Genomic DNA, 23,564 nt, shown 5'->3' with positions numbered 1-23,564 from the left:
GGGACCTCTGGAGAGGTCCAGTCCAACGCAAGGAATCTGAGGAAACAGTCCCTTTTTGCCATGGGAGAGGACTATCTGCAAGGTCGCACAGGACCTTGGCCTGGGACCTCCGCTGGTCACCTACAGACACGATCAGGCAAAGGGGACAGCGTAGCAAAGCAGTCAGCTTGTACGTGGCACCAAATTATTCAGGCTGTCAAATCTAACGCTGACACTGAAGAATTGCAAAGAAATGTAATGATAGTGTGTAACAGGGCAATAAAATGGCAGATGAACTTCAGTATTCATAATTGCAAAGTAATGCACATCAAAAGCATTACCCCCACTGTACATGCACAGCGATGGGCTCTGTAGCAGCAATTACTATTCTTTAAAGAGATCTGGGAGACATTGGAGAGAGCGCTTTGAAGGCATCCTTTCAACGATTAGCGCGAGTCAAAAAAGGCAAGTGGAATATTAAGAACTCTTAGAGCAGAAAGAGAGAACAAAGGAGAAAATGCCATCATTCCTTTATCTAGAGCTGTGGAGTTGCTGCATCTTGGCTCCAGCTGACCCATGAAAAAAACAGAAACGAAGGTGCAGAAAATCTTAGCAATGCCGATTAAACGTTTGGGATAGCATCGGTACAGAGGGCGTTTGAATGGACTAGGAGCCCTTGGCCTGGAAAAGGGAACAAAGGGAAGAATAACCAAATATGATAGAGGTTTATAAAAGCGCAAACGGACCAGAAAAACTGACGATACAGTCCTTAGACAACAGCTTTAAAGCAACAAGTACAAAAACTATTCCCACAAAGTGGCATCATTGAATTGTGGAATTCATGACCACGGGATGCTCTGGGGGCCAACAATATCCCTGAACTTAAAAGAGGATTAGACAAATTCAGGGAGATCGGTTCACTATTGAAAGTATGATCCAGATACAACAGCCAGCTCGAGGAGTCCCTGGGCCGCTGACTGCTGCAGCTGAGAGCAGCCCTGGGGAAGGGGGAGCTGCAGCGGGATCCCTCTTCTCTGGCCCTGTGATTTAGCCACCAGATAGTCTTCTCTCCCTTGGATGCAAGCTGGAAGGGAGGAAACCAGCCCAGCTTCTGGGAGCACAGCTAGTCCCCAAACCGCTCTGCGACTAGACCCATGAGCCCAGGGCAGATCGAAGCCAGTGCCCGGCTTCCTCCAGCTCTCCTGCCCCAGCCCAGCAGAGCCTGGCAGGAGCAGGGCCTTCTCCTCCGCCCCAGGAGGGCTCGGGGCTCCGCACTCCTCCGCCTCCCCGAAAGGGCTGGCGCTGCGGGAAAGAGAAGTCCTCAGCCTCAGGAGGGAGGACGGAGCAAGCCCGGGGCTGAACGGCCCCGGGTCTCGTTAGCTCGGCCTGGAGGGATGGGCTGGAGTTGAGGTCTCCTCAGCCAAGCCCCCCATTTCTGAAGCGCGGCCAGCTGGGGTGCCCACCACCCCCAGGCGCTCCCGGCCCGCCGCCCGCGTCGCTGGCGCGCCAAGGGGCCAAGCAAACAGCAGCAGCGGCTTTTACGAATCCGTGCGGCATTAGCAAGCCGCCGTGGCCGATGGGCTCCTGCCCCAAACGGGGCCGAGGGCAGCCGGGAGGCGGGTGCTCTCCCGGGATCCCCCCCGCGAGTCCTCGAAGGCAGAGTCCCGAAGGCGAGCAGCCCCGGCCGAGCTGCCGGCTCGGCCCGAGGAGACCCATCGGTCGCTGTCAGGCGCATCGCCGTGCTCGGGGATGGCGACCACGCTGCCGCTCCTTCCCTCATCCGTCGCGGCCAATTAGCGGGGCGCAGGCGGGCTCCGGGCCGGCGACGCCGCAGGCCCCCCGCCAGGGGAGGAGGAAAAAGCAAAGTCAGGAGGAAGGTGAGATAAGTCACCGCGTCAAGCGCCCGGATCGACGCAGACCGTCTCGCCGCTCCGGATGCGGCCGGCGGAGCGGGCGCGGGGGAACGAGCCCCCCGGCCGCCCTGCCCGGCTCCGGGGGCGACGGCGAGCCCCCCGGACCGCCGGAGGCCAGCGCTGGGGCGCGCGCCCCCTCCGCACCGCCTGGCGCCCTCCTCCCGCCGGGCGCGCGCCTTCGGCAAATACTTTCTGAAATGCAATAGCCGGGGCCGCATTTGCTCTGTTTGTCTTTCTGACATTATTTATGTCCTACCTGCCGGCTAAAGGCTTGGGGGGTGGGGAGGGGGGTGACTTTGGCAGGGGGGGAGCGTGGGGGCCAGCCCGGCCGGGTTTGGCGCGGCGTCCCGGCGCGCGGCCGCCGGCGGGGGGGACGAGCGGGGCAGAGCCCGCCGGAGGCGCGAGGGCGAAGAGGAGCCCCGGCGATGGGAGAGCAGCCCACACGGCAGCACAGGCTCTCTGGCTGCGGAGAGGACCCATCCTGCTGGGTCTGCTCTCTTCTTAGAGCTTCCTCAGCCCCGCTCGCCCAGGTGCCCCGAAAGCAGCAGGTTCCAGTTTTCGCCCGGACATCGGAGAGGGGCGATGCCACGCGGACACCCCGGCACGGACAGACACACCCTCCACCCCGGCTGCTTGCGCCATTTACCTTGCTGCCGCTCGTCAGGGTGGGCGTAGGGCTGGTTCCCGCGCTCCGGGGCGTCCCACGGCGTTTTCACCCGTTCCTGGGCAGAGCCAGCGCAGCCGCTTGAGAGGGGACCGGCCCGGAGGCACCTTGCTGTGGGCACAGCAGCTTAGAGAGGAACTCGAGGATTTGGATCCTATTTCTTCCTGAATTCCCCCGACATCCGATCCCTGGGGAGGAAGAGAGGGGATCCCTCTGGCCCATTAGAGGGGGACAGAATCGGTGCTCAGCAGCGCCAAGGCCGCCGTGCACGAGCGTCGAGCCTTTCCCAGCGCACCGCGGTCGCTGCTGACGCCTCGGGACGCACGCACGGACACAGGCTGCAAGCACAGCTCCGCACCTTTCCCCTGTTATTTCTTCCTTCCTCCTTCATTTAGACAGTGACTTTTTAACCACAAGAAAAGCCAGCTGTTCACAAAAGAGGATTTTTAATGAGGCTGAGATCACATTACTGTTTAGCTTAAACTAAGGACATTTTCCCTCCAAATCCTTCCCAATTCCTCACAGAGATCGATCACAGCCCATTGCACCCAGCCCTCTGAAATGGGTAAGTCCCAGGTCCAGCGCAAGTTTGCAGCCAGCAGTCTTTGGGCCAAACAAGCCCCTGGCCTGAGGCACTGACTTAAATTAGATGTGGACCCTCAATCCCTTTACCATCCCTTTCTTCTCATTTCCCTAAATACACATCACAGAGAAAATACACAGGAGATGGAGAGGCCGATCTGGCTGCTCCCACCCACATGGCTTGCAGGTGCCACCATGGCAGAGGGTCCCACTCCCAGCACAGGCAGCTCTCATCCAGGTTTCCTCACCCCGTCCCAGCTGCCCCATGCAGGGTCCCTGGTGCCCAGCTCCGACACACAGCACACCCCAGGTACCAGACCCTCTCCTACAGCATCTTTATCCTCTATGTAAAGCTGCCAGTCTCAGCCCAGAGCAGGACTTGGAGTCAAATCAAGCTCTTGTCAGCACCTGAGGGCAGTAAAATGCCTTAACAGCCCCCAGACAACCCCACCTGGGGCCTCCACCCTGCTCATGGGCCCCCAGGCTCCTTTTAAGCTCAGCCCAGGCTGTGCTGCAGGTGTGAGTGTCTCCAGCCCAGCCCTGGCCCTGCCTCTCGGTCGGACACGGAGCTGCAGCGTGAGCAGCTCCTCTCTTAGCGGGACCCCTCGGCTGTGCCCTGGAGGTTGTGTGCTGCCCTGGTCAGCCCCGGCGGGATTGCACCCATCGGTGAGCACACTGCCTGTGCCGGGGTCTCCTCGGTGCCCGGCTCAGCCCCTTGTGGGGGGCTCCCTGCTGCCAGGCTGAGCACCCCAAGCCACCCTGTGTGTCCCAAGGGTGCCCAGGAGGGAGCTGGTGTCTGCACCCTGTGCTGCACAGGCAGGAACAGGGACCCAAAGGAACAAGGCTAAACACACGTGTTGGGCCTGATTTTGCTGCCCTTGGCTCTGTGGTCAGCGGCAGGCCAAGGGTGAAGGGTGAAGTCCCTGATGCAGGGCTCTCGGCACGGCCGGGCTCTCCGCCTGCGCTCTGCTGCCTGGCGGACGGCCCCGGGCACTAGCGGAGCTGGCAGCTCGCTGCAACCCCCTTTGGTCCCGAGCCGTGCTGGCAAACCCTTCCTTCCTACCCAAAGGAAACGCGGAGCCCAAGGCAGGTGCCCTGAGCAGCCAGACCGGGGCTCTGGCAGGGCGCACGCAGCAACGCGGGAGGTGTCGGGCGCCCGCCGTGCCGCACACGGGCCGAGGGCAGCAGCGCGGCGCGGACCCTGCGGCGCTGCAGGAGCCGTCTGCACAGCCAGCTCCCGCGCCCGAGCGGCGAGCTCAGCCGGGGGGGGTTTTGCACTGACCTTTTGGCCAAATACCACTTTAATGAAATAGCAGCTTCCCGGGAAAGACCCAAGCGCTCTCAGCCCGTCTGCAAACAGCCCGTGCGCCTGCAGGCCACCCTCGGCGGGCAGGAGCACGTCCTGCACGGGGAACTTCCCGGCAGCGAAGCTCAGCCCCAGCCCCGCTGATGCTGCGAGCGCGTCCGCCCCGCGGCAGCCGCCCGCGAGGCTGCGACGAGGCCAGACCGCGCTGCGTTAAACACCGCGGTAACCGGCTGGTGCAGGACGGGCCCCCGTCCCCGGGAGCGCTCGGCGCCCGCCGCCCTCAAAAGGCGCCAGGGCACAAGCAGCAGGGGTGCTCAACAGCCCCGCAGCAACGCGTCGCTCTGCGTCCCGGGGCTCAGCCTGCCTTTGCTGGCTCTCCTGCAACCTGTAAAACAGGAAGGTGTTTGTTCCTGCACGTGCTGCCTGTAGGAGAAGAGTTTTTGGCTCGGGGAAGCGGCTCCAGAGTCTGTCCTGCTACGGCCCCGGCGGGTTTGCAGCTTAGCCAAGGATGGCCTAATCCCCGCTCGCTCCGCGCATTGCCCGGCCCTGTCCCCACGGCGCCTCGGGGTGCAGCCCGCCTGCCCTCGGCTTTGCTGCGTCGCCCCAGAGCCTCGCTGGCCCCACGTTGCTCGTTAACAGGCCCTTGCAATGAGGAATAACCGGCTGTGAATCGACTGCAGCGATCAGCTGGACTTTAAACGCCAGCCCCGGGCGGCGAGCCTGCTGCGCCGGGGCGGCGAATCCCCCCGGCCTCCGCGGCGCTCGGAGCCACTCCGTCTCCTTGGACTTTTGTAACTTGCAGACTCCGGCTTAATCTTGGAGCAAACAGACGCCGGAGATAAGGAGGCCAGGTGACCTGCCAAGTCCCGTCTGCCTCCGACCCGCACGTCACCCTTGTTGTCTTTGCGCCCAGCCCCAGGCTCGCAGCTTTATGGGTGTTTGCTCTGAGCTCAGCCCTATCGCACGGAGATGCCGGCGTATCCAAAGCCTGCGCGAGCCCGGCGGGCCCCGCGCGGCTCCCAGCGCCGCGGCACGCGTCGTCGCCGCTCCGGCGGCCGCAGCCAGCTTGACCCGGCCTGCAAGACAGCGGGTCGGGTGAAAGGCGGCGACGCACGGCGCGGTCTGCCCGCTCCCGGCCTTCCCGGCGAGACCGGGGGCCGGTTCCCGCGGCCGGGCGCGAGCCGTGCTGCGGTTCCCGCGCGCCGCGGGCTGCGCCCCCGAGGCCGTGGCACAGGCGGGCTGAGATCTGCTGGCGTACCCCTCGGGCGAGGAGATGGCTTTCACCTCGCTCTGCCTCCGGTGGGCCGCGGGTAAGGGAGCTCGCGGAGCCGGCGCGGCCCCGATGACATGTGCTAACTCATTAAGCGGCGATAACGCAACCGCCTGTTTGAACCCGCTGCTTCCGCCTCGGTTTTGGCAGAGTTTCCACTGGCGACAGTGACTCAGTCAAATAAAAAGAATGAGGTAAAAAAAGGGCGGTGGAACTGGTCGTAAAATGGCAAACGCGCAGGAAAGAAAGGTGCAAAACGGCCTGTTTGCAAAAGCTCCCAGAGAAACCGGGGGGGAGACCGACCGCAGCAATTCATTTCTCAAGAAGCAAAATATAGAAAAAATAAAGATTCCACCCCAAACGTTCGTTTTCAAACACTTTCTCTCCCTTCAGCCAAGCTCTTTCACAGCAGGACTGGAAAAAAAAAGGAGGCATTTGCACAGTTGCAGGTGACCCCAGAAAAAAAAGGCGCCTGCATCTGCCTGGACAGCACGGGAAGAAGCGCGTGTGGCAGCTGGACGACCCCCCCGAGGCCTTTTCACACCTTTTGCACATCGCTCAGCCCCTGCAAGAAACAGCAACGCTCGCACGACGCCTGCGAGGCTCCGCCGCGCTCGGCGCGGCCCCTCGTGCCCTACGTCCCCTCTCGGCCTCGGACGCTGCTCCCGGGACGTGGCGCGGCCGCGGAGGCCCCCGGAGGAGCTCCCGCGGGCCCCGTCCCGGGGCGCTGCCGGCCGGGCTTGGCGCCTGCTCGCGCACCCAGAGCCCGACTGCTGAAAACCCATTTTCCAGAGGTGCCTTGCCGAGGTCCTCGCGCGTTTGGGTTCACCTAGCTATTTCGCCGGAGTGTGTCCCGCGGTCAGGCTTCCTGAGACTCCTCGGCAGACGCGCTCGACGCCGGGGAGGGGGCGTCCCACCTATTGCTCCACGTTTCTCTGGATTAGCAGTTAAGACGTCTTTTCTCGCTGCACGTCCAGCGGAGGGAACCTCTGCGAGAGCCATTGCTGCTCCCACCCAGCCTCACTGCTCGGATGGGAGACGTTTCCTCGGCAGCGTTTTCTCACATCTTTCACCGAGGTATTATTTGTTAGGGACCACGCGCTTAATTAAAACATTATGCATTAACTTTAGCAGCCAGCAAAGCCTCAAAGAGCTCTGTTTCCGCTCTGGAAAAGCATGGGTGCAGAACGCCCAGCGCTTTCAACGTCGCCTTAGAAGCACTCGAGCGGGGTGTGGGAGCCGCCGCGGGCCCTCTGCTCGCCACCAAGGGCCCTCTGCGAGCCACGGGCCCTCCGTGAGCTGCCACGGGCCCTCTGCTCGCCACCGAGGGCCCTCTGCGAGCCACCGAGGGCCCTCTGCTCGCCACCAAGGGCCCTCTGCGAGCCATGGGCCCTCTGCTCGCCACCAAGGGCCCTCTGCGAGCCACGGGCCCTCTGCTCGCCGCCACGGGCCCTCTGCGAGCCACCGAGGGCCCTCTGCGAGCCACGGGCCCTCCGTGAGCCCGCTCCTCCCGCCGGCGGCTTTCTTGAAACCGCGAGAGTCGACGCTTACCGGGCCTCCCTTCGGCTTCGCGGCTACCTACATCCCTAGAAGTAACCAAGTCTATCGGAAACTTGTTGTTTTTGTTTTTTCTTCTCCAGAAACGCCCGATTTCCTCTTTCCTTGAGGCCAACCTCAGGTGGGTTTTTTTTTTTCCTCCCACTTTGCCCCCAAGGACGAACCGGCGCTCGCTGCCCCTCGCCCTGCCGCCCCGCCGCCGAGGACACCCGGGGCCAGCGGCCGCCGGCGTCGCCTCCCGGATGGACCCGGCCCCGGTCCCGGCCCGCTCCGCGCACTGCCGGCTGCAAACGCCGGGACCCGTCCTGCCGCCCTCCGTCCGTCCGTCCGTCCGTCCGACCGAAACAGCGGGATCTGCGGGGCCGAGTGGCGTCGAAGTTGAAACTCCAAGAAACGAAGCAGGCGAAGCGAACGCAACGTGGAAGAGGAGTTCAGGGCAATCAAAACATGCTGCCCTCGTGTTTTCACAGGCTTTTGTCTCAGTTATGGCTGCCATTTATTTTTAAATGGGTTTTTCTACAATTAGCTTAAATTTCAGGATAAGTGAAGCAGAAAAACTAAAACCTTCACTAATTTGGAGAGTTTTCCCCCTTTTTTTTTTTTTTCTGGCGAAAGGGAAAAAAAAAATCAGTGCTGATCTGCTCCTAGGAAAGTTGATGAATCGGCGTCTTTACCAGAAAAATGGCTCCCTCGCACAGCTCGCCGGCAGCTCTGTTGAGTCTAGCGGCCGGGCTGCTTCATGCCGCTGGCGGGTCAGCAGAGGGCTGCGCGCCGCGGACGCGGGACGGCGCCGCTCCGCCGCCCCGTCCGGCCCTTCCCGTACCCCCCGCTCCCGCCGGGGCTGCTCGCCCCGCTGCCGCTTCGCCCCGCCGCCCCCGGGGTGCTCCGCCGTTCGCCGCCGGTTCAGACCCCGGAGGGCCCCGCGGCACGGCCCGGCCGCGAAGCCCCCCGGGAGCGTCGTGGCGCCGGGGGCGAGAGACCCGGCTCTGCCCGCCGAGCCGCTCGGACCGCCCGGGGCCCTGGGGCCGAGACGGAGCCGGGCTGCCACCGCTGCGGCACGAGCCGGGGGCGGAAAGCGCGTCCCCAGGGACGCCGCCGGCCCCCCGCCGCCCCGAGCGCGTTACCTGGCCCTCGCCCGTCGGCGGTGATGGATGCGGCCGTAACGCGCCCGAAACGCAACGGGCGGAAGATGAAAACCAGCCCCCGCCTTTCCCAGCCTTAACGTTTTCTTGAGTGCACGAAGCACAGATAAGAACAAGTTAAATTTATCTTCAAAGAACCCCCAAAAGTGACTCTCTCTTAACCCCCTGCTCGCCGCCTCCCTCCCCACCCGTATAAATCTTCCCCTTATCTCGACTTCCAAGGAGCGGGGCTGGCCGGCGGGAGGCAGCACGGCAGGCTTGTTCTAAGCCAAAAAAATCCCTGGTTTGTATTAAAGAAGCAGGATAAAAGAGCGCACGGGGTCCCGCTGCGAGCATAAATAATGCAGGACGGGCTGTTTGCAGAGATTTACACCGGGCGGTTTTCAAGTCTCGGAGAAACACAGAGGCCCAAACAACAACAAGCAGCGCGCGAGGGAGGTTCGTCGCCCGCAAAGCGGCGGCGGCGGCCGGGGCCCGGCTGCACCGGCCCCGGGATGCGAGCCGCTCGGCCGTCCCAAATTCCCGAGTTTATTGGCCCAAAAAGGGAAATTGCGTCTCGGGGAAAGCAAACCGTGAGCACGTGGCAGGGGCGGCCGGGACGGCTGCCAGCGCCCGCGTCGCGCTCGGGACGAGGACGGGGACGGGAAGGGGGCTCACGCCGCAGTGCCCTGCGTCTCACACGCTGACGCGTGCGCACCCCTGCCGAGCGGACAAAGGAAACTGGGCAGACGCAGCCAAATTCCTGAAAATTACTTTTTCATTTTCTCCTTTATTAGTTTTTTATTAGAGGAAAAAATAAACCTGAGCTGACTCTGCTCGAGCGCAGCCTGCAGCAGAAAAGCTCCCGGCCGCACAAAAGCCGCCCTTGGGCTCGACGCTCGGGGCCCGGCTGCTCTTCCAGCCCCCGAGCTCCGGCGGGGCTGGCCGGGGGTCCGCCGGCGGGAGCGGGCGGGATGGGCGGGCGCCGAGCGCGGTCCCGCGGCGTCCGTCGGCTGCCCGATCCCCGGGTGAAGGTTTGCAGAGCTCAGCCCGACCCCGGAGGTAACCTGCAGCCGCGGGCCGCCGCGTCCTCGGCAGACGGGCGCCCGCCGGCCCTCGGGGCCGAGCTGCTCGCGCCCCCCCGCTGCGGGGTTGCAGGGGAGGCACGCAAGCGACTCGAGGAGGTAAAGCCCGGAGCGCGGGCGGGCTCGAGCGCAGCAGGTGCCTGCGCCTCAGATCGCGCTTGGAAACGCCGATCGGGCCCCGAGGGGCCGTGGGTGCTTGCGGTGAGCTGCCTGAGCTCTCTCTTGACACACCGACCCTCCCGTAGTTCCTACGTAAGCCCCTAAGGGGAAAAAACCTCCTTTTTTTTTTTAAACAAATAAGTAAACAAAGCGGAACCTGCCCTGGAGACGGTGCGCGCCCCCCGAAAGCCTTGCTCGGAGGCAGCGTGCATGGCGTCGCGGAGGGGGGCGCGGGAAAGCGCCGGCCCGGCCCCGCCGCCTCCTCCGCCGCGCGCCCCCGTGCCGCCCACCCGCCTGCCCCCGGCCCCAGCGCGGGGGCGCCGGGCCGAGAGGCGGCGCGCGCGGAGCCCGCGGGCCGGCGCGGCGATGCCCTAACGCCCCCGCCGCAGCCGCTTCCCCGGCCTGGACCCGCGGCTCCGGCGGGGCGAAAATCCTGCCTTCGACTCGCGGCCCCGCGCAGCGAGTTGGAGAAAGCCAGCGCGGGATTTGCATTAACAGCAGTCGCTACAACAAGAGCGCAGCCAAACACAATATCAGCAGCTCCGTTTCCCCCTCCGTCCTTAGTGCTTCCAGATGGAGCCGCTCGCCCCGACCGGTGGGAAGGGGCAAACCCGCCGTTCTGCGCTCAGCGGGGCTGTTTGCTTCAATTCCAGCCTCCGGAGGGGGTGAGGAGGGACCGATCTGCCATTTGCACGTGCTCGGAGCCTCATGCCAAGCCAAAAAAAAAAAAAGGCAGGCCGTTTCCCCAGTTTCCCCAGTTTCCAAAGCAGCAGATTTATTTCCGCTTACATCAGAGAAAGTTAAAAAAACAAAGGCGAACGAGAGCAGGCTGCTGTGCAGGCCCTGGAGATCGGCGTAGGGCAAGACATCCTGAGAATAACATAAGCAGCCGCAGCTCGGCCAGCCGAGGCCGGCCAGCAACCGGCCTCTCCGGGCACGAGAATCGCTACAGCAGAGCGCTAAAAGTATTCATTATCCAGGCGGGAATCGTCGTAATTGAACAGGCCCCAGGTATTAAGTAGGTAGCAAGTCCTGGCACAGGCTCCTTGGATTGCACCTAGTCGCATACGCTTGTGTTTGCCATTAGAGCCGGCCGGCAAAGGTGTTCCCGCGGAGCGGCCAAAACCCCGCCGGCTGGCGCGTCCCCCGGCGGGCGGCCCGCGGCCCGCACCCCTCCGGCCCAAGCGCTTGCCGGCGCCTGGGGCTCTGCCGGGGCGAGGAGCCGCCGCGGGGGCCCGCGGGGAGACGCCGCCTCGCGCCACCCCTTCGCCCCGGCTCGCGCCCGCGCGGCGCGCGCAGCTCGTTAGACAGCCGCCTTAATTGTCGTCCAGGCTTTGCACAAGCCTCGGGCAGCCGCTTGTGCTCTCGTGCCGCGCGGCGGCGCGGCGGGACGGGTTTCTCGGCTTCCTCCGGGTAGCGCGGAGCAGGCTGCCTGCCGTCTCCGGCACAGCAGCCCCCGTGCAGCCGCCGCTGCATCCCGCCAGGCTCCCGCGGCGCCGCCGGCGCCCGCGCCGCGTGCCCGGCCCCGGGGCCGCCGGGCAGAGCGGCGCGGAGGCCGCCCGGCTGCCCGCACAAACGGCAGGGCGTGAGGACTAGTTTTACGCGCACGCAGCTACAAAAAGCCAAATCGTGGAGGATAATTGCTCCAAAAAAACAAAGGGGCGCTTCATATTTCTTGGCGCCCGGACAGAACGAGCGCGGTGAGCGTTCCCCGGCTTTCCTTTCATTCCTCTCCAAAAACACCGCTTTCCCCGGCGGGGGCGAGCGGGAGGGAGCGGCGGAGCGGCCAGCGGCCCCTCGCCGGCTGCTCGGGGTCGCTCCGCCGCCGGCCCGGCGCTGCCCGGGCGCCCGCGGGTCCCCGTCGGAGGCGGCGGCTTTGCAGCGGCGCAGCCCGGCCGCCGGGTCGCGGGGAGGCGAGCGGCGCCGGAGGAGCCCCGGCGGCTTTTTCCCAAGCTCCGAGAGCTGGCCGGAGCGGCGGGCTCCTCGCCCCCGGCCGGGCCGCGCGCCGGTGCCGCGTCCCCGCGCGCGTTAGCTCAGCTCAAGACGCCGCCGTCAAGCGGCACCCAGTAACAGCCCCCCCTCTATTATCCCAGGCCAAGCGTCCCGGCCGCTCCTCCTCGCCCCCGGCCGCGCCGCCGCCGCCGGCACTGAGCCCGCGGCCCTTCAGGCCTCGCCGTCAAGAGCGTTATTCAGAGCTGGAATTAAACAGCTTAAGTGGGAAAGAAAGCTAAAGGGAACAGTGGAAGAACCGGATTTGCTTTTATTTGATTCCCCCCCCCCCCCAAGGATGCTGTATTGAGGCGAAGGCGACAAATATTCCAGGAATGTTTGTCCTCAGGGCCCGGCAGGAGCGGGGAAAGGCCCAGGGAAAGGCGCCCGCCGGCCCCGCTGCCCGCGCCGGCCCCGCGCCCGGCCTCGGCCGCCGCTGCCCCCGCGATTCTGGTGCCCCGGCCGGAGCCCCGGGGCAGCCGCGCAGCGGGCTGGGGCCCGGGCTCGTTAACAGCTCTCGTTAAACATATACTGCGGTTGGTTTAAACGGTGCTGGCCGCAGGCAGAGGAAGGGGGCGAGGGACCGCCCGGAGACGGCGGGCGAGCGAGGAGCCGGGCCGGGCCGGGCCGCCTGCGTCTCTTTATTTACTCCCACTCGAAAATACAATAAAGCGCCTCTGTAGCTGCAGGCGCCCCAGCGCCTATTAAAGCGCCACATAGGAAACTGTAAAGCGCAGGAAAACAACCCAATCAGCCCGAGCCCTTAACAAACTCCAGCCACAGCCCCCGCTGCAGAGTAAAGACCGCAGCTCCGCCGCCGCCGCGGAGCCCCTCCGGCAGCGCCAGCCGGCCCCGGGGCCGCCACCTCCGTCCTCCGCGTTTCCCGGGCCGAAAAGGGACCCAGGAGCTGGCCGGAGCGCCGACAGGTCGGCGGGCCGACGTTTCCGGCAAAGTCCGACGCTTCTCACCCTCCTCCGCGGCGCTCTCGGCCAGCGGCAGGTCCCGGCGCCGACGGCCAGCGCGGAGCCCCGGCCACGGCAGCCTTCGTCCCACCCAGGCATCGCTCCGTCTCCCTGGACACCGATCATTGAGCCAGAACCTGAGCAATTTTCTGCGCATAATAGCCAGAAATTTGCTCGCAGCAGCAGGCGCTGAAATCAGCCTCGCAGCAGAGGCAGCCCGGCTTAATCAGGCCGGCCGCCCCGGGAGCGAGCCTGCTGATTGCGCGGCACGCGCGGTCGCCGCTCTTTGCCACGCGGTCGACGGCTTTCTTGGGAGACGCCGGCGCGCCAGGCTGCCTCCCCGTCGCTTGGCCGGGCCGGGCCGCCCCAGCAGCCGCGGGAACGGCCGCGAGCCGGCGCCCCGGAGGGCCCCGACCGCCCTCGGCTCTGCCCGGGAGCCGGCGTCGGGGCCGTGCTAAACGCGTAGCGGCGGGGCGACAGGCCTGCACGCCCCAGCTGTGCCCCAGCGGCCGAGGGAGGCAGAGCGCCGCGCGGCCAGGCGCGGGGGCGGTTGTCTCTGCCGACCTCCGGACTCGCCGTCCTTGCTGCATCCAGCTGCTCCCCCGCAGCCGGCAGCACCGGCGCGCTCCCTGCTCCGAGGCCCCCCGAAAAGAGGTCGGGGGCGGCCGTCTGCGTCAGCTCGTCTACACCAGCCTCCAGCGCAGCCCTAGCGCGGGGCCGCCGTCCCTGCCTCCTGCTTTCCCCGTCCTACGGCTTTAAACAGGCTTGGTCTCTGCTGGGCTGGCACCCTCCTGTGCCCTTTCGGTGCCCCGTGTCCCCAGGGAGCTCAGAGCCACTTTGCGGCCCCCGCGCAGGCTGCGCGGTCGCCGGCCGCGGGGGACGCGCGGGAGCAGCCTGGCGGAGCGGGCAGCGGGCCGCCGCCGCCGTCCCGGCGCTCCGTCCTCGCCGCGAACCGGCAGGAAGGTTACGTGACGGGTTCTGGCTGCCGGAGGACGCGCGAAGCCTCCACAACACCGAGTGCAATAAGGGGGGGGGGGAAAACCCCTGTTGTTCGCTCCAGCGGATGGAGAGTAAACACAGCTGCTGCTCGGCCCCCGCTCCGCGCCCCGGCGGGTCGCCCGGCCCTCAGCCCCGCTGCCCGGGCACGGCGTGGGCCGTGCACCAGCCGCCGGGGCTGCGGGAGCGCCCGGGCGCCGAGCGGGCAGCTCAGGCCAGTGCCAGCTGCGGCGGCGCGGGAGAAGCCAGCCCTCCTAAAGAGGGGGCCGGCAAGCAGGGCTGGCCTCAGCGCCTTCCTCGCTTTCGGGAAACCGGTGACCCGAAAGACGCAGCGGGATGATTTTGGTGTGGGGGCAGCTCCGGGGAGCGGCGCGAGCCGCCGCGCGGAGCAGAGGCGGGCGCAGCGGGTGTGCGGGAAGCGGCCGGGGCGCGGGCGGGCGCCGGAGCCGGCGGCAGGCTGCGTCCGCCTGAAGGACGGGGTGAAGCTGAGGTTAAACATCAGGAAACGCTTTCGAGCTCTCGCTGGGCGGCAAAACAGGCTCCGGGGGGAAGCTGCGGCGCTGCTGCCCAGCGGAGCGCAGCTCGGCTCAGGGGGTGGCAGGATGGCCCCACGCGGCCGGGCCGGCAGCGCCGCTGGGAGGAAAGAGCTTCTCCCGGTCACCTGCCTAGGAGATGGTGTTTCATTTTATCGCATTTCTCTCTCTGACCCTTTTTTCTTCCTTACGCTGCTGCCCCGGGCCGGTACCTGGGTCCCTGCGGAGGGGCTGGGAGCAGGTTGCTTTAGCGCACTTTGCTGAGCTGGGTGACGGGAGCGGTGGGACTCACCTGCGGCTGCTACACCTCCCCCAGACCTGCGAGGGGGTGCTCAGCCACTGTGTGTGTGTGTGTGCGTGTGTGTGTGTGTGTGCGTGTGTGTGTGTGCATGTGAGAGAGAGAGAGAGAGAGAGAGAGCGCACAGGCGACAGAGTCAGATTCCAGCAGTGAAATGGAGGCTCCAGGCGTACCATTAGATCTGGGATTTCCCATATCCTTTCCTCCTCCCTTAATTTTAATGCAAGAAGCAGCTCCTGGCACCAGAACCTGCTACATCTCCCCAGCCCTAACAGGCTCCCACCCTGTCTGGCCTGAAACTGAGGAGGAACGAAACATTTCCCATATTTACTATGCAACTGCATCAGCTTCAGGGCAGAGCTGCGAATGGGAACCTTCTCAGCTGCTTCCCCCAAAGCAACACTCCCAGGTCTGCGTTTGAATAAACTCAACGCCACGCACCTGCAGCAGAACTACAAAATCCCCGCTGATTTCATGTTTGCCATGACCCGCTTGGCAGGGTTTTAGCAAGAGGCCCAAGGCCTGCCAGCCTCCACGGCCAGGAGGCCGGGCTGAGACCGAGGGTGCCAGGGTGCTCGGGGCTGCCGGGTGCTCAGGGCTGCCAGGGTGCCCGGCACTGTGGGCGGGCTTGGGGCTGGCAGAGACGCTCGGGGCAGCAAGGATACTCAGGACTGCTTGGAGCAGCAGGGATGCTGGGGGATGTGCGGTGCTCGGGGCTGGCAGGGGTGCTCGGCCGGGGGTGCCCGGGCCGGGGCTCGGGGCGGCGCGGCGGGCGCTGCCGGTCGCGGCCGCTCGGGCGCCGCAGCCGGTGCGTGGAGCTCGCCTGGCCCCTAGCGCCCGCCCGGCTCCACGGCACGGAGCGGCCCGGCACGGCATGGACCGCACCGCGCCGCGCCGGATGGGACCGCACCGGCACGGAGCGGATCAGCACAGCCACGGTCCGGTGTGGCACAGCACGGCACCGGACCGGACAGGAGCGGACCAGCACAGCATGGACCAGACCAGAGTGGATCAGCACTGCCCGGCATGGCACAGACCGGACCAGCACAGCACGGACTGGACCGGCATGGCACGGCACAGGCCAGGCCAGACCAGATCGGCACAGAGCGGATCGGCACGGCGCGGCACAGGCCAGACCAGATCGGCACCGCACGGCATGGACCAGAGCACCACGGCACAGCATGGCATGGCACGCACCAGATCGGACTGGCCCAAACCAGCACGGCACAGCACAGACCAGACCATCATGGCGTGGCACAGACTGGACTGGACTGGACCAGTATGGTATGACATGGCACAGTATGGACCGGACCAGACCAGCAAGGTACAACACAACCCAGCATGGTGCAGCACGGCACGACGTGGCACAGTCCAGCACATCTGGCCCAGCGCGGCATGGCATGGCCCAGCACGGCGCGGCGCAGCACAACGCGGCGGGGTGCAGCACCATCCAGCCTGGCGCAGCGTGGCTCGGCACGGCCCCCTCGCCCAGGGCAGCCAGGGAGCGAGGAGTCAGGCAGCGCTTCCCGGGGGCGGCAGGAGTTTCGGCCAGGCCTGCCGCGGCGTTGAGGCTGCGGGCCGGGCAGCCCGGTGCCCCGCAGCCGGGCAGGGCCTCCCGCTGCCTGGGGGCAGCCCGGGCACTCGGCCCCGGGAGGGAGCGCGGGAGGCACCGCGGGGTGCAGCCCTGGGAACGCCTGCGGACGCAGGGGCGCCGGACCCCGAGCCAGGGCGGGCAGCCGCCTGGAGGGGAGCTGCCGGGAGGAGCTGCCATGGCAGAGCCGGCCCCAGCAGCACCTCGGCGGGTGATGCCCCGCTCCCCGCAGCAGCGAGCCCCTCGGCGCTGTGTTCCCTTCGAAAGCGTCTCTCCGCTCCTCTTGCGGAGGAACACGAGTCCCGGGTGGCCCTGGCCCCAGCGCAGCTCGTGGCCGCCCCCGTGTGCGGTGCCGGCTGGCACGGAGGGGCACCTATGAGGCCAGCCGGCTGCCCGGCCGCCTGCACCCTGCTCGCCGCAGGAGAGACCGGCCCCTCTTAACCCACTTAGGGGTTAGCAGACACAAACCCTAGCAGGCGAGGCGTGCCGCGGCGGGGACCCGGATTCAGGTTTGATAAGAGCAGCTAGTTGGACGCACCTGGGCCATGAAGGAGCCCTACCCGGCCCAGGTGCGTGCTTGAGCGGTGAAACATTAACCCAGGGCCGCCACGCCGCCCTGCTCGGGCGGCCGAGCTCGGCTCCAGCACCCGAAATGCGGCACTGGCGCGAGTGCTGCCCCTCTGCCGGTGCCCACGAGGGGCTGAGCCTGCCTGCGGGGAAGCAGGTTCGAGCGCCGAGGCAGCCAAGCCGGGAGGAGGGCGGCAATGTCATCCCGAATTCCCAGGCTCGAGCTCTTCCTCAGCGGAGGCTGAAGGCTCCCAGCTCCGCTGCCTTCCCGTTTCCGGGCCCGGCCGCGGCTCCCCTCTGCCTGACCCGCTCCGGCCGGCCCTTCCCGCGGTGCCCCCTGCCCGTGGCGCTGCGCTGCCGACAGCCCCGCTCCTCTCCGCCGCGCGGCCTTGCACGGTCACTAATCCCTGGAGATGGGGATCCCCAGGCGCTGTTTGCACGGGCCTTCAGCCGCGGGCTGCGCCCAGCGCTCGGCCGGCCACCAAGGGGCCCAGGAGGAAGGATGAATCATCCTCATTTTTTATGCACGCGGTGCAGGAATTCACCCTCCCAGCTCCGCAGAGGTGCAGCGGATGGCCTGGCCTGGGGTCTCCTGAGAGGTGCAGCAGTTTCCGTCTTTTTCCCTTCTTCCCTTCCCCTCTGCCTTGCAGCCTCCTGCCCTCCCCTGTGCTCTTTTCCCTCCTGGCCAGAGTTCCTTTGCCCTTTCGCCTTCTCTGTTCCTCAGCATCGCTCCTGATGACGCCCTCCTCCTTTGCTGTAGGAAAGCTTTGCTGTTGTTTTTCCTTCTGGGGCTATTTCCTCATTATTACTTTTAATAGCAGGGGGCAAAAAGGCCCCATGGGGCTGGGAGAAGAGCTCAGGACCTTTGCAGACCAAGCGCCAGCCCGTCAGGGCCGAGGCAGCGCACCGGGGGAAGTCCCGCAGTCGCGGTGTGAGGAGCGACCGGGTGCCCACAGCCCGCGGGGAGACACGAGAGCCGGGAGCTGGGAGCCTTGAACGCGCCGGGAGTGGGAGTCGGGCGAAAACGTGTGGGAGGCAGACAGCAGCGCTCAAGGCAAGGGGGGGGCAAGAGAGAGGACGTGTTAGCAAGTGCGAGGCTGCGAGAGCTGAGCATATGTGTGCGGGAGAGGGGAGAGACTGTGCAGGGCCACTGCTTGCCTGCACGTGTGTGTCAGCAGCACGGGCAGCGCAGGCACCGTGCATGGCTGTGTGTGCACACAACCTGTGCCAGCGAGGTGCTGCCTGCACGTGTGTCAGGCACGTTTGCACTGCGGGCTCTGTGCATGCACACGATGTGTGCTGGTGAAGTGCCGCCTGCACACGTGTGTGCACACGCGTGTCAGGAGCATGCGTGCCGCAGGCCCCGTGCACGGCCATGCGTGCCCGCAGCGTGCGCAGGCGAGGCACTGCACAGCCTCTTGCACATGCTTCCTCGGGTGGGAGGAAGCAAAGCGTGTGCAAAATGTGCTGTAAAGGCCGGGGGTGGGGGAGGGGGGGCTGACCTGTACGTAAGTGCTGGGGAGGCCTGAGGCAGCGGGGAGAGGCGCTGGCAGCACAGCCCGGCTCGGCCCGGCTCGACGGGGGCGCAGTGGGGGCCGCGGCCGCGGGGGGGCAGCAGAGCGACGGGGATGGCCGGACTGCAGGGGATGGGGACAGGGCAGACAGGAGATGGGGACAGGCAAGGGATGGGGATGGAGGCAGGGAGCAGGGGACGGGGACAGGCAGGGTTGGGGACAGGCAGGGAGCAGGCGACAGGGGCAAACAGAGGATGGGGACAGGCAAGGGATGGGGATGGAGGCAGGGAGCAGGGGATGGGGACAGGCAGGGTTGGGGACAGGCAGGGAGCAGGGGAAGGGGGCAGGCAGGCAGGGAGCAGGGGATGAGGGCAGACAGGGGATGGGCACAGGGCAGGGAGCAGGGGATGGGGGCAGACAGGGTTGGGGACAGGCAGGGAGCAGGCGACGGGGGCAAACAGAGGATGGGGACAGGCAAGCGATGGGGATGGAGGCAGGGAGCAGGGGATGGGGACAGGCAGGGTTGGGGACAGGCAGGGAGCAGGGGACGGGGGCAGACAGGCAGGGGATGGAGACAGGCAGGGTTGGGGACAGGCAGGAAGCAGGCGACGGGGGCAAACAGAGGATGGGAACAAGCAAGGGATGGGGATGGAGGCAGGGAGCAGGGGATGGGGACAGGCAGGGTTGGGGACAGGCAGGGAGCAGGGGATGGGGGCAGACAGGGGATGGGCACAGGGCAGGGAGCAGGGGATGGGGGCAGACAGGCAGGGGATGGGCACGGGCAGGGAAGAGCAGAGGCAGGCAGGGAGCAGCGTGCAGGGAGCAGGGGCAGGCAGGGCACAGCCAGGAGGCGAGGCGCAGGCCGGCAGAGGGACAAGCCGGGAGCAGGGACAGGCGGTGGGGCAGCCCCACACCGCGGGCGGCCTGGCCCCGGCTGCGTCCCCCAGCCCAGCGCTGCCCAGCCTGGGTCCCCTCCAGCGCTCTGCCAGCTCCCCGCTCTTCCTTTTGGGACTGGCCCCGAGGAAAGCGTTGCCATCGGGGGACAGGGCTGCGCTCCGGGGAGCGAGTGCAGGGAGCCTGGCGGTGCTGCTGGCACCCGCCAGCCGCTGGCCGACGCTGGGCTGGAAGGAGACCCCGGCGTTCCTCGTGGAGGGATTCTCCATCTCGCTCCCAGCCAAGAGGGGCTGCCGCAGATCAGCCCCGAATCGGGCAGTACCTACACGTCAGCCCGCGCGCAGGGTGCGTGGGGACCGGGGGCTTTGCCTTGTGCCTGTGTCCCCCGGGCAGGAGCTTCTGGAGGTAGGACAGCGGCGTGGCAGCACAGCCCTGAGGCGATGGCAAATGTCCGTGTGCCGGACTCGCATCTGCTCTGCTCCCACCCAGGAAGACGGACGGCGTGGAGGTGCACGCCGCACCGCTGCCTCAGCCCGCGTGGGGTGCCGGGGCTCCCGGACTCCAGCGCGGACACAGGTCTGGCAGGAGCCCGCTGCCTCAGTCCGGAGAGGGCAGAGGCCATATGAACTGGGTGGAAACACAGGGGAAAAGGGAGAAGGCCAAACCTACCCTCTTGCTCAACTGCCTGGTCCCAGTCTGAGAAGCAACCCAAAGCACTTCCATTTCCCTTTGGAAAATGTGCATAAACAATGCTTCCCTTTGCAGGGTCCCCCCAATAACTTCCCCTTCAGGGTGGACTCTGCCAAAATATTTCTGCATGACCTAATCCAGCAGCCGAGCCTCCTGAGGGGCGAGAGCTGTTGTGCAATGTGCTCCGTCCCTCCAGCCCCACCAGCCGGCTCATCCGCAGGGCCCCCGCCGGCACAGCGCACACGCGGGGAGGGTCTGCCCCCCGCATTGCCAACCGTGTGCTGCGGGCAGACGTGCAGGCAGTCCTCTTCTCATGCCAGTGCCACCCTTATCCCAAAAGCAGGTCAAACAGTGCAGCCAGAAATGCACCCAGGTAACCCTGATGGCCTCAGAATTGCTTTTGCAGAGGCAGCCTTAGAAAACCGAAAAGCCTCCCTCCTGGGCTCCCCGGTTCAGTGGCAACGGGCAGAAGGACCAAGCAGGGCTGTGCCAGTACCTGGCAGGTTGCTGAGCCAAAGACCACCTGCAGGAGCAACCTTGGAGGCACCACAGTGAGAACTTCTCGTGGATGCAGGGCTAAGGCCGTGCTCAGGTCTGATCGGTGAGCGTCTGGCAGCCTCTGCGGTCACAGCGAGACCCTCTGCCCAGGGCCACCCCCCACGGCCTCCCCCCCGCCAGCCTGAGGGGCAGCAGGGCTCAACTCCCTACCGGGAAAGGGAGCAGCCGCTGCTGGGAACAGCCCGAAAGCAGCAGCATGACCCACTGCCGAGCTGGAGGCAGGTGCCTCAATCCCCCATCGAGGCCCTGGGGTGAGCTAAACCTGGGCTCCCACCATGTGCGGTCTGAAAGGCTGGGAAAAGGGCAACTGGAGGGGCTGGGGAGCAAGGGCTGGCTCTGTGATGAGCTGGCTGGAGATGGTGGCTGTGGGCAAGCACCCAGGCAGATGGGGACAGATGCTGTGGCAAGGTCAGAGACTTCAGGGCATCTCTTCTTCCTCTGCAGCTCCAGGACCTGCCGTTCTGTTCCCAGTGGTGATCTGCAATTGCTAACAAGGGCTTCTTCATCGTTGCTCATGAAAGAAAATAAGAGAAGAGTAGTCACTAGTGTCTTTGGGTACTACCTTCCCTACCAATACCCTTTCCTAACCCCGGCCTCTGGCTATGGCTGAGGCTGGGACACAGAGGCACCCGGCTCCAGCGCTCCTCCTCTCCGGCGGGATGAACTTTCCCAGCCCCAGCGGCTGCCTGCGGCAGACACGGGTCTATCAGCCTGGCTGCGGGCCCACATGCCGAATCTGATATGCATGCGCGGTCTCCCCGCGCACCAGCCCCCTCTCCCACCCCCACGATCTTCAAAGCCGGAGACCTGGCAGCTGTTCTGAAACCCGGGCAGAGCTTCTATGCCACAGCTTGGCACGGAGCTCAAAGGCTCAATTAGCAACATCTGCTTTTGTGGGCTGTAAAACCCGCTGCCTGCTCCCCTCCCTCCCTCGGAGCGCTCACAGCTGGGAGCAGCATGGAGCCGCGGCCGGGGAGCCCCTGCGCCGGCGCTGCGGGCCGGGAGCGGCGAGGACCGCGGAGGCTGCCCGGGGCAGGAGCTGGCTGCCGCGGAGCATGTTGTGCTCCTTTGCCGCAGCTCTCCAGCCCCGCTGGCTCCCGGCAGCCAGCTCCAGCAAGAGGATGGTTGAAACGGGAAAGAAGCAGCTGGGGAGCCAGGTGGGGGGAGGTTGAGTGGCTACCAGGGAACAGCCAGCGCGTGGTAGGAGCGGAGCCTGCAATGGTTGACAGATGCCTCCTACAGCGGGTGCACAGCGGGGTGGACTGTGCCTGGCCCCGTTTCTCCAGTCAGAGCCCCCAGGAAAGGAGTGGGCAGGCCTGGCGTGGTCGGCAGCGTGGAAGGGCTGTGGGGTGAGTGGAGGGTGCTGGGAGCAGAGTTGGCTACGTGGCAGGGCCGGCACCGTGGGGACATCCCGATGAAGGCACCTGCCCTCCAAGGAGCCGTCAGCGTCCTCCCTTGCGGGGGTGCGCGGGGAGGGGAGCCCGCAGGAGGGCGTTCCTGCTCCCAAAGGATGGGACAAAACGTGCTGGGTGTCTCGGGGCATGAGCGTCCAAGGTGTCCTGTTAGATCCCCCACCCGAAACGGCTCCCTTCAAAGCCACGGGGCAGGCGGAGGGCGGAGGCGCCGGGGAGCGGGGAGCAGCCTTTCTCGTGCAAATGCGGAACAGAAATCAGAATGAAAGGCTCCCTCCTCAATAGCGCAATATGGGGACACGGCAAGGCGACAGGGAAGCAGGCAGATAGCGGGGGCAGAGCAGGGTGGTGGGGAGCTGGCTGCACCCTCCCCGCCCCCCCCCACCCCCACCGCCTGCTACAGCTCTGCTCTGGCACGACACGAGTGCACGAGGTCTCAGGCAGCTGGTGAGCGCCTCTGGCCAAGCGTGCTGGCTCCGGTCGCGGGCATCCCTGCTGGAGAGCCGGTTCTCTGAGCGCTGACGTGGAGCTTGGCGCCTGGTCCCGTCAGCTCCTCACCTCCCGGCTGCCATCGCCGCAGCGACTGCAGCTGCCTGGGGAAACCCGCTTGCCAGAGCTCTCCTCTTCCGTGCGCGAGGGACGGGATGCGGTCGGAGGCCCCAGGCCTCGAGGAAGCCCCGCGCGCGAGCGCAGCTGCACGCCCCGGCGCACAGATGGGGCCGAAACGGCCCGTCGCGGCACGGCGGCTCCCTCCCCAGCGGGGCCGCGAGGATGTCCCAGCACGGCGGCTCCCGGGACAGCCCGGTGCGGCCCGCCGGGAGCGCAGCGTGTGCTCGTGGGGCGGGCGGCGAGCCCCGAAACCTCCCGTTGTTCAGGGGCCGCTGAGGCAACACGAGCGCTGGGCTGAGGAGCTGGGAGCCCGGCAGGGCCCGGCCGGCAGCTCGGCTTGCGGTCTGCAGGCTCTGGCAGGAGAGCAGCGTCGAAGCAGGGCTGGACGCTGCCGACACCGTCCTGGGCACGGCTAGAAACGCGGCCGGGCTCGTTTGTGAACGAGCGCGGCGCTGGCGGGGCGAAGTGAGTGCCGTCCCCGGCGAGGGCTGCCCCATCGCGCAGTCCTCACCTCGCAGCCTGCCCACGGGACCTGGGGACTACGGAGGACCGCGACACCAAAGCAGGCAAACCCCGAGTCCCACGGCATCTCTTTCCTGCCATTCCCAGCCCCAGCACATAAAGATCTGGGGCATGCGTCCCCCTCCTCCCCACCTCCTGGCTGTGGTATTTTATTGCATTTGCCGCCGACCAAGGGCTGCTGTGGACGTGGAGCTCCCAGGCCCTCTCTTGAAGCGAAGCAACCTCAGGTGTGCTCTGGCTGCCGCAATCCAGCCCTGGGGCTATCAGGAGAAGGCCAAGCACTGACAGATTCCTCTGAAATCCAAGCAGGGCTTGCCCGCTCCAGCAGTCCTCCAGTTCTGCTGGCCAGGAGCCGCTAAGCAGCAGGGCTTGCGAGGTTTGTCCCCAGACCACAGACGAGATGGGCAGTCGTCAGGTGAGGCTCATTCCCAGCTCGGCACGTGTAACGCTGCTGGGGTGGGCAAAGAGTCTCCTACTCCCCGTCTCCTGGGCATCAGCCAGACAGCAGGCTCAGCGCTGCGGGGACTGGATTTTCGTGACTCCAGGCCAGGCGTCAGCCCCTTCTGCAGCTTCACCTCCAGGCTGATGTGGGTCCGGACTGGAGCAGAGCGAGGAGGGGAAGGAGGGGGCTGCAGAGCAGTACGTGGCAAGGAGGGAAGGAGCGAGGGTAGAAGGGTGCATGTACACACGTACACACACACGCGCGCGTGTGCCCCACGCAGAGCCCTGGAGGCGGGGGCAGCTCAACACCGGGGTCGAGTCCCACGGTTCAGGCATGGTTTCAGGACCCCCA

Source organism: Struthio camelus, chromosome 11, assembly GCF_040807025.1.
Source record: "Struthio camelus isolate bStrCam1 chromosome 11, bStrCam1.hap1, whole genome shotgun sequence".
Classification (NCBI taxonomy): domain Eukaryota; kingdom Metazoa; phylum Chordata; class Aves; order Struthioniformes; family Struthionidae; genus Struthio; species Struthio camelus.
Note: the sequence above shows the minus strand (reverse complement) of the source record.